Here is an 11,209-nt window from a genome sequence, read left to right on the forward strand (position 1 = left end):
TCTTGCTTTCTTATTTAAGACTTTGCCTCTTAAGGCCCCTTACTAAGGACGATGGCCCGAGGTTCTCCTTCATGTTGTGCGATATGAGGTCCTCCACGCAAGCTTCACGACTTGCTAGGAATGATGATGTTGAATGTATACTTTGGTGTTTGAGTTATCATAATTTGCTATCAGAGCCAAGCTTGCCTGTGTAACGTGCAAGTGTCATTGTTGGGCTTTTTGGTTTCTTTAAAGCAAGAGTTGTACTCAAATTGGATAGAGAGAAAAGAACCATGAGAGAGGAGATAAAAAGGAGAAGGAAATCCAAACTTCCTCAACCCAAATCACACTCCCCCTTTTCGCATTTCTTGAAAAAGTTTATCCTTACATGCATTTTAAAACCCTAGGATGTAAAATCCTCTATCAAGAATTTGACTTGGACTTTTTTTTGCTTTCATAAATTATAGTCCTAAATCATAGTCCTATGCCTCCCTTATAGAGATAACGAGCAATCTCCCATTCAAACCAGGTCTTCTCTTGATAGTTATGAACACCCCCTAGCATTACTAGCATTAGCTTATGCTAATGAGTTGTGGGATTTGGTCATTAAAAGATGTCATATCAAGAAGTGATTATATGAGGGATAGTGGGGAGTTAGGATCTTGTGGAGATTATGGAAGCGCAATAGTCACATGGGCATCCCAAGAGTCACATGGTTGGATGGCTATTTAAAGCCCCTCTTGTATGTAAATTGGCCATGAAATACCCTATGATGTTTTGCTTGTGTCTTTATCTTGTTCATGATCCATGTCTCTTACTCCATGCTCATGTGTACATGTGTACTCTATGGCTATATGTGTAGAAGCATGTGTTTTCCACCATGTTAGAAAGGCTATGCTAACACTTTGGCAATCACTTCCCTATTGGGGCTATCTCCATACCTATATCATACCATCTAGATTTTCTTGCTTACTCAGACAAACATATTATCTAAGATTGTGTTTGAACAGGAGGTAAAGTAACAAGGACTCAAGCTGGCCTTTACTGTGTGTTCCCCCACCATCATATTCTGAATAATGCACCTTAGATGGAAAATCTCAAAAATTCCCGAGTATCGAGACTTGTAGGATATGGAGCCATTGTTGAGTCATAGAACTGTTGGTGAGATGGAGCTCCAATATTGAACTACCTTGTTGCCTGCGGTGGAGCAGTCGTTGTTGATGATGTTGCCGGGGCTCTACCCTAGATGCTCTACTAAAAACAGGCAGTCTGCCTTCTCCATGAAAGGAATGGGGAAGCTTGGAGACGACCAAGACATGGGAGCGCAACCGGAGGTCCATCACCACCAACATCTTCCAGGGGCTCTGGGTTATAACCTGCCCCCCCTAGCGTTATGGGTCATGGGCAATGCAGCAGCTGAGCAAACACCACCAACTGCCGCAACGCCAAACTGACGAGAGTGGGAATTGGTCTTGACAAATCATCTTGCCCGGCCATCATAAAACCTCAAAAAAAAACAGTGTTTTTTAAATCCTGTGCACTTGTTTGGCCAACCAAAAGAGTTTTTTTACACTCTACATCTTCATTTGCCGGGTCACCTCTCAGGGCATTTCAGGAACTATCAAAAGAGTTTTTAAACTCCACCTTGAGAGATTTTAAGCATGCATATGTGTTCAGACATGAGAAATACACATAAGCAAGAGGTTGTTTACAAAACAAACACTAAAAGTTAAGATCAAGCAGCCTTGTGTGCGAACGGCAAGAACCTTGGTATTGCACCAAGCTCTACTTGTTGGGAGCACACTTGGTCTTGCGCTGGTGTGGTGCACTAGTTGCGGGGGCTTGAATCAAATTAAACACAAAAAATGGAGAGAAATTGTGAGTTGTATCACGACAATGTAATGCAAGGGGTCACCGGAAGTTGTATTGTGCACTATCATTGGAGAATGAGTTCAAGGGAATCTTGCATGCCTTGCAAAAATCTAAATCACATAAGAAAGTTAAGAAGACAATTAAAAATCTAAAGGATTTCATGATCACAGTAAAAGAAGCACACATATGGCATACGACATTGATGATGCCCAATTTTGGCATCATTTTAGCCAATTTCTCATGGTTCTACAATGGTAAATCTATGTTCTTGGAATTATTTTATGGCATTTATGCCTTTGTTGTGATTGCTACATTTCTATGATGTAAATGCTTGGCAATTAGCGGGTCTTCAATACAATTAAGCCAATGCATAAAAACAATGTTTACCATTTTATTTGATTTTGAGCAAAGCTATCCAAACCACTTTCAATGGTCATGATGTCATTACCCTTGGCAATTGATTATGGATTACGTTATGTGAGCTCTTTGAGGTCTTCTTCTTTACAACCTCTAGTTCTGGTTCATTAGTCTTTTTAAGGGTTGTTGTGCAGCCTTTGGGGCTTATGCCTCTAGCTCTTGAGCTACTAGTTCGAGGTCGAAGCTTGAGCTTTCTACTTCTTCATTACCTGCCCTCGACTTGGTTTGGATCCTTGTGATGGCATTAAGGGCGACTATATGAATAAGTCCACCTTATACACTTAATAAGTTAAGGCTCATCGGAGTGGTTAATGCTCTTGTCACTAGGGTGATTGCCACTCCTACCACCTGGGGTGATTGTCACTCTGTTTTGGGACAATCCTTGAAAAAATGTTTGAATCCAACTTGTAACATGTGCCTCCATATGGAATGGCAGTTAGGCTTAGCACTGGGTTAGGGGATAAGTTTGGGGCACTAAGTGTGTTGATTCTATGAGGACACATGGCAACATGGTGCAGGCCTTTATAATGCAAACATTGAAGAGGTGGCATGCGTGCCATATTGCTGAGGTCCCTTGCTCTTTGTTGCACCATGGGCTCGCACAAAGAGGTATAGTCTATGGCTAGAGGTTGCTCTGGATATCCATATGAATCGTATTACTCATATGACTCGTAACTCTCCTATTTTGGACTCTCTGAATCTGTTGTGACAAAGTCATTAAGTACTATTGTACTAATGCAATTCCAAGAGAAACCGGTTAAGGTGGTAATACCGGTGGTGGGTATGGCATTGGTGGTGGTCTATATATACCTCTCAATATAGGGTTCTGATGAATGGGCATTGTATTATGTGCCAGTTGAGAAGCATTTGGTATGACAATAGAACTAGTGGTTACTTTGGTGCTAGGGGCATATGTTGTGGTGCCAAGTTTCCTTGGTACCAAATACAAGCTATGTCATGGTTTCCCATGCCACTAGCAATGAGCATAATACTGTTGTTGTCTAGGCTGTAGCATTGGACACTCTATAATTGTATGCTTTTGGTGGCAGATTGCACACCGAACCATATCTCTTCGTGGGAATAAATATGGGCATTCTACTTGAGATGCTGGTTGGGGTTAGCCTTAAGGTTTCCCTTGGTGTTATCCCTGCCCTGTTGGCCTAAATGATTGAGTAGATTCTCTACTAACTCGTCCATGGTCATGTCCTTAACTAGGACTCTAGTTGGTGCTAGTTGTGGGCACCCCTAGCAAACGATGAGGCTTTGGATGATTCTTCCCCTTTCTCTTAGTTCAAGTGGATGACTTCTACATCCTAGGACTCTAGTTGGTGCTAGTTGGGCACCCCTAGCAAACGATGAGGCTTTGGATGATGCTTCCCCTTTCTCTTAGTTCAAGTGGATGACTTCTACATCCTTGTCTTGTAGGTTATCTATTAGGTCAATTGCCTCATGGTACACTCATAAAAAATTTAGTATCATTAGGGGAAGGTTGAGATATTCTAGAGGCCCTTTAAGAACACACTTGATTAAAAAGCGAATTAGTGAAGGGTCCAATGGGAGGATGCCAAATTGGAAAAAATGTTGGGTGGTTCCTCACCTTAAAAAGGTGTGGTCAAAGAAGATTTGGGTCCTATTAAATGTCACTTTTGAAAGCTACTAGTGTTACTTTTTAATACTAGGATGTCACTTTAAAAGCAACTAAATGTCACTATTACACCTATCACTTTTCAAATTTAAAATTTCACCTTTCTTGTACATCCCACTTTCCCTTTTTTGCATCTACATAACTCACTTTTCCTCCTTTGAGCACCTCCTCCCTCCCTCTTTCCTCATACCTCCTCCCATAGCTGCCCTCCCTACTTCTCCTTCTCTCCCTCCCCCTCTCAACCTCCCAAGCTCCACTATCCAGTTCCCCTACTCAAATGTGTTTTTCACACAACAAGACCTCTGTTCTCTCAAGCTCCTCCCTTTCTCAAGTGATCATCGCACAACATCACACCTCTATACTCTCTAGCTCCTCCCTTTCTTATAGGTTCCTTTCTTAGGAAAGACCACCTCTGCTCTCTCCTTTGCTCCATTTCTCGCCTCTCTAAGTTTTTCCTCTTCTACCTGCCATCTTCCACCTCTATTTCTCATCTTCCATCACATCTAAATTCTAGTTTAACATTTTGTATCACATCCTAGGCTTTGTAGCACCCTTCATCTACCCCTTCTAGATCTGCAGCACCCATACATTAGCATAAAAGCTTGTACAATGGTTCCTCCTAGTAGAAGAAGACCAAAAGGCGTCATAAAGGCATCAAGCAATGTGCAGGACAACGATGGATACTCTATACAACAGGCTAATGTGGGTTACCATGCAACCGTCTATGAAGGGGTTCATAAGATTCCAAAAAGGTTTATCTCATCTGCTCGCCACCATTGGAAAGGTAGAATCCTTGATTTTTAAATCAGTAAGGATGGCAAACATCTGGTGAAAGTTTAGCATGTCTATCCAACATCACTACTAAAGTTGGAGCTAATACAACGTACAAAATCTAGAGCAAACTATAAATACAAACTTGTTGGCTGATTGCATGCTTCCTTGAGTTGTTATTGGTTGTTTTGATATTTTCTGTGTTGGCTTTTGTATGTATGTTGTAAATACTTTTCCCTTAAATTGTGTTGAGTGGCACTCCCTAAAATGGACAGGGTCTTTCAAAGCACTTCATGTAGACCTTGGAGAGATCTTATATATGCAGGAGAGAAAGCATCTACGCTTGTTGGTGATGGGATTCTCTTCTACAATGCCTCCTACATTGTCCCATCATCTCAACATGTCTATGGAGAGACTTGAACCTCTCTCTCTTCCATCCCTAAACAGCCAAGAATGGCCTCTCCCCGATAGCTTCACCATTGAAAGCTTTCAACGAAGGTTGCTTATCGACGTCCACGCCTCTATGAAGTGCACATATGGCTCACATAGATCCAACTTAGCTTTGTTCATGCCACTTCATGTTTTTATTTTCATTTTTCTTAAGTGTGGAGTGCATAGGACACCCACTATGTATGTTTGCAAGGAGAGGGCCACAAAGCACTTAATATGTTTCTTCCCAAAGGTTGGGACACAAAGGTGGTTGAGCATCAAGGGGACTTGATTAAATGTTCAATGGTCAAGGAGAAGACCATTGAGGTTTCACATACGCAAGCAAACTCTCACAATGGTGTTCCCATACAGACGGTGGAAGAGTGCTAAGAATGATTGGTGGCCCTTAGATTTTGATACCATGACTAGGAAAGAAGTTGAGCTTCCCATAATGGTGCATGAAAATCACATGCACCATATTATAGTAAATGATAATTAGAACTTTTGGAACTTGTCAAACATGAGAGAGGACATGGTTTTCTATTTTGGGCTAGATGGGAGCTTCACTTTTGTGGTGGGACGATAGGGAGATACGGTGCAAGAGGCAGGGAAATTGGCAGCTTGCATTAACTTATAGCCTTCCCGTGTTATCTCAATCAAGCATGCATAAGGATGTACAAGATCTCCCACAATGAATTTGTATCTATACATAAAATTGTGTGCCTCTGTTGTGCGTGTAAAAAGTATTCACGTGAAATTGTAAGATTCTTATGTTTGTCCATGTAAAATTGGTTTATTTGTATGCATAAAGTTTGTTTAATTATGTGGGCTTAAAGTTTTTTTATTATCTAGGTTTTATGCACAGTACACTTAAAAATATAGGAGTCTTACGTGTGTAAACTTTTTTGTTAAATTAGAGTAAACAATAAGTTAAAGTTATCACTTTCAAAAAGTTGACCACATTAAATGCCTATATAAGGCATTTTCTTCATAGTAGTTTCATCATGAGTCTTCAAGTTTTAAAAACTCTTCTCCTTGCCCACTCTCTAGTATACAAGATTCTTTAGCAATGGCAGTTATTAACCCTACCTTATTAGAGTTCCTTGAAAAGGTAGGGCTTGTAGGTAGGAAAGATGAGCTCCTACCAATCTTCTGTGGAAGAATCAACATACAACAAACTCTAATGTTGCACACAAATTCATTCCATGAGATCGTAGAGTACATGGAGGCCGCTATCAAACCCTATAATGTAACATTGGATGGTATTGACTTCCTATAAACTACATGACCTATCTTTTCATGGATGACAAGACATTCTGTAATGCCTACAATGATTTTGTGAGCAATTGACTACTGTAGAATACTCAACACTCACCATTGATTAAGTGATGAACCTCAGGATTGGAAATGTCGGACCAAGCTTTTTGTCATGGGGTATGATAATTATTTACTTCTTGCATGAGTCTGAAGCAAAGGGAGGGCCGGCAACATTGAAGGGAATGCATAAAATAAGTGGTCACTTGGTAGTACAACTAGTTCAAGATGGTGAGATACCAAAAATCCAAGAGCCCTTAGATCCTACATTGAGAGCACCCTAGCGCTTTTGTTTGAGGCAAACGTTGAAGAACCAACTAAGGAGAACCGTGTACTAGAGGAGGAGGAGATCAACAATATCCTTCTTGAGCTTGATGTCAAACTCTTGAGAGCACCCTAGTGCTTGTGTTTGAGGCAAACGTTGAAGAACCAACTAAGGAGAACCGTGTGCTAGAGGAGGAGGAGATCAACAATATCCTTCTTGAGCTTGATGTCAAACCCTTGAGCCCTATCATCGTGGATGGGCAAGAGTTTTTATTTTTAGATGATATTCAGAAGGTTTTGTGCCTTAGGGAGAATGAAGCACTTTCAATCCTCGTCGCAAATACAATAGGATTGACTATAATGACTTCACAAAGTCTATGAAATACCTATCATATGGTGCCATTTGTTCTATTGAGGAGATAGATTCTTCTACTCTGGTCATGAGTGATCAAAGAAGCAAAGCCTTTCTATAGTCAGGTGTCTACACACAGGAGCTTGACAAGAACAGAAGACCGATTGGTGATGACTAAGAAACAGGTGGTTCCTTCACCTCTAGGCCCCAATATGTCTTGGGAAGCATCGACATCAGCAAGATTTAAGTCATTGAAAAATACGAAGAGTTAGTGGTAAATTTCTTTACATAGATTTTCTCCTACTACAATGTTAGATGTGGGAGCACAAACTCACAAACTCGTGGTTTGTAGATGTCATTGCATATTGACTCCTTTGCAGGGAGGAAAGGAGGAGCTCGAGGAAACAAGCACAAACAAGGCAGATTAGGGTTGCCCAAAGTAAAAGAAAGTTCTAGTTTTTTTGCAAGCTTTCCATTGGAGCTTGAAAGCAGTGATGTATTGTGAAAATAGATGCAATATGGCAAAGGAACATGTATGTGACAAGGATTAATGTATTGGCAACTCATGTGCAAGCCCTACATTGAATTTGGAGCCAAGTTGATGCATTTATGTGAGAGGAAAATCACTGGTTTTTGAAGCCTTCACAAAAACAGAGAAACGATGGTCATTATGGATGCAATTAGAGCTAGTTTTTTGCAAAACTCAGTCAATTAATGGATTGTGCACATGCCTTGGAGTGTCAAGTAACCATATACGCTCCCAAATACCACTACAAACAAACAAATTCACCTCTACAGCAGGCGACGCAGAGACTACTTGGCGTATGCCAGTTTATTTTGGATGCAATCAGTTTGATTTTCTACATCAAAAGTGAAGTTTGTTGAGTACTTTGGAGTATCTGGAACACTTATTAGAGTGTGGTTGAGCTGAGGAAGACTCGTTTACAGATTTGGACGTGTGGAAAAGGTACATTTATATTGAGCAAATATGCCAGACAACCCAGTACAAATTGTGGGTGAAAAGTTGGATAGGAAGAACTTCCAGGCATGGAAGTACAAGATTAAAAGCTTTCTGAAGGGAAAAGGTTTTTGGAACCTTGTTACAGGTGCGGAGCCAGAGCCGGAACTACCCCGACAACCTACACAGCAACAGGTTGTAGCTCATAAGCAATGGTCAGAAAGAGCATACAAAGTTTGGCATTACCTATCTATATGTATCTCGGATGCTATACTCATACATATACATGATGCTGAGAATCCCAAGGATGCATGGGATACATTGGTAAAGTTCTTTGATACAGACACTAGTGCTCGCAAGTCTCAGCGTTGAGAGACATATTCATAATGTGAAACAGAAAGGAAGGAGCATCCATGATTATGTACAAGAGATAAAGAAGTATGCAGATGCATTGGCAACAATCAATGCCCCCATGCCTGATGATGATTTGGTAGACATTGCCTTGCGTGGTCTTGGCAAGGAGTATAAGTCTTTTGATACATCTATCTCGGTTTGGAGTACAGGTTTACCAGATTTTGATGAGTTGGTTTCACTCTTGCTTGTTGAGGAAATCAAACTCAGTGACTCTTTTCATGATGCATCTACTAGCCATGATAATAATGGCAGGAATCAGGCTTTCTATTCACAAAGGGGATTTAGAGGCAGGGGGAGATTTGTATCACGTGGTCATGGTAATGGTCGTGGATGGCAAGATAGGTCACCACAATAGAATTTTCAGCCTACATATGGTGCTAGAGGTGGTCGTGGATATACACCTCAGAGAGACAGAGGTAATCCTCGTGGTAGAGGACGTTGGCAAGGCCAACAAACATCTATGCAAAATGTGGAATGCCATTACTGTGGGAAATTTGGTCATATGGCACGTGGTTGTTTCCGCAAACAAAATGATTTGAGAGGGGGTAGAGCACAACATGGTGGACATTATGCACATGGTGGAAATTGTGCAAGTGGTGGAAATTATGCATCAAGCAGTAATGATGGCAGCGCAAATCACTTGTTTGCCATGAAACATGTTGTGGGATCTATGATGACAAATGGTGAAAGCGATGACACTTGGTATATGGACTCTAGAGCATCAAACCATATGACTTGTCATTACGAATGGTTTGAGCATATGAAGCCTATGGATGTGAAAGGCTATGTGGAGACAGAAGATGATACCCAACATGCTATCACACATGTTGGAAGTGTACCATTGGTTATGCATAATGGTGAAACAAAGTCTATGGCAGATGTCTTGTATGTGCCTTCTATTTACAAAAAGTTTGGCCTCAGTTAGTCAAATGGTGGAACAGGGTTTATAGGTTTGTTTCAACAAGGAGCATGGTTGCTTCGTTGAGGATTTCAAAAATGGATGTAGAGTAATTGCCAAAGGAAAGAAAGAAGGCAGGTTATTTAAGTTGGATGCTGGGATTCCTGAGTTGAAATCAGGCATGTTCTCTAAAAGCCGAAATGTGGTACATGACATTGACATGTGGCATAAAAGGATTGGACATGTGAACATACAAAGGTTAAAGAACATGCAGGCAAGAGGCATTGTTAGTGGGCTGCCTAGATTCAAGTATGATGGGAATATGCATGTTTGTGATGCCTGTCAGTTTGGAAAGTAGGCAAGGTTGCCGTTTTTCCTAAAGAAGGTAACATGAGTAGCAGGCCACTTGAGATAGTTCATAGCGATGTATGGGGTCCTGCACAAAACCCATCCATTAAAGGCAGCTTGTATTATGTGACATTCATTGATGATTTCAGCAGAATGACTTGGATTTACTTTCTTAGAGAGAAAAGTGAAGTGTTGGGAAAGTTTATGGACTTTAAAGCTTTTGTAGGGAAGCAATATGGCTCTTGGATAAAATGTTTGAAGACAGATGGAGGTGGTGAATACACCTCACATGCTTTTGAGAATTTCTTGAGAAAGCATGGCATAAGAAGGCAGTTAACTTGCAGGTACGAAAACAAAAAAGAAGGAAGAGAGGGAATATTTTGGTGTGCAATCTGAGAAAAACATTTGGTAGGTTGGCTACATTTTGAGGTGCCGATGGAATCACACGATACACTCAAATGGTACTTTGGCAGGTGATCTAAAGACATTGAAGTGCATGCATGGATGTAAACATGGGGCAAACGCAAAATTCACATGCCTGTACTGCTAGACTAGAGTTGAAGGTGATAAAGGAAAAAATAAAGTTGATGCAAAGAAGGAGGAAAAGAAAGGAATGAATGTAAAGCAGATGGGAGAGAAACAGGGAAACACAAAGGCAAAAGGAGAAGGCAAAGCACACACCAAATCCAACGGGATCAAGAGACACAATGAAGGTCTTCCCTTGGATCGGCATGAAATTGATAAAGACTAGGGCCCAATTCTTTATATCCCTCTTCATCGTGTACATCCATCGTGTACATCCATGTACGCTACATGCAAGGTTAAGGATACTAGATAAGCTTCTCATGTTGCACGTCAACTATGCATGGAGTCGAAAGAGAGACACACGGAGTCTATTATTGCCAAATTAGAGGAGATTTTATCAAAAGTGTGCTTGCATGGAGGATCAATTACATTCACAAAGGATGCTAAGACATCTAGGCAAACACAAGATTGACATAGTAAAATTTGCATGGGTGGCTCAAAGGCAAGGCATCTCCTATCCAACTATGCAAATGTTGAAAGCCATATAGAGTTTGAGGTGTGGAAGAAAATATGCCTCGATTCTCTTGTTCCTCTACTTGATAAAGCAAGACTCACAAAGGAAGAGGTGAACACTTTCAAGAAGAGGATTGATTAGTTTATTATGGCCATGTTCAATGCATGGGGCGAAACTCATATTACACATTACATGGTATGAAAGATCTATAAGTCACTTATAGAGTGGTCATTTCTTATAAATAACTCTTGCTCTTTGTGTTGTCTCTGTACCAACTAATATTGCATTGCAAGTAGATCTAGTAAGATGCGCACGTTCAAATTCACGTAGGCAGTGTAGATATATATCTGGCTCAGAAACCTCATCAGCCAACCATTGATAACCCATCATCTCCTAACCGTCATTGTCTATTAGATGAGTTTTTTGTAGATGACCTCCTGAACCCCCCATCCTCCCTATTCCCATCGTCCCCATCTTTACAAAGTCCACCTCTATTCCAATCACCATAG

Source organism: Cibotium barometz, chromosome 49 (assembly GCF_041138505.1).
Source record: "Cibotium barometz isolate CiBa-2024 chromosome 49, ASM4113850v1, whole genome shotgun sequence".
In the NCBI taxonomy this organism is placed as follows: Eukaryota; Viridiplantae; Streptophyta; class Polypodiopsida; order Cyatheales; family Cibotiaceae; genus Cibotium; species Cibotium barometz.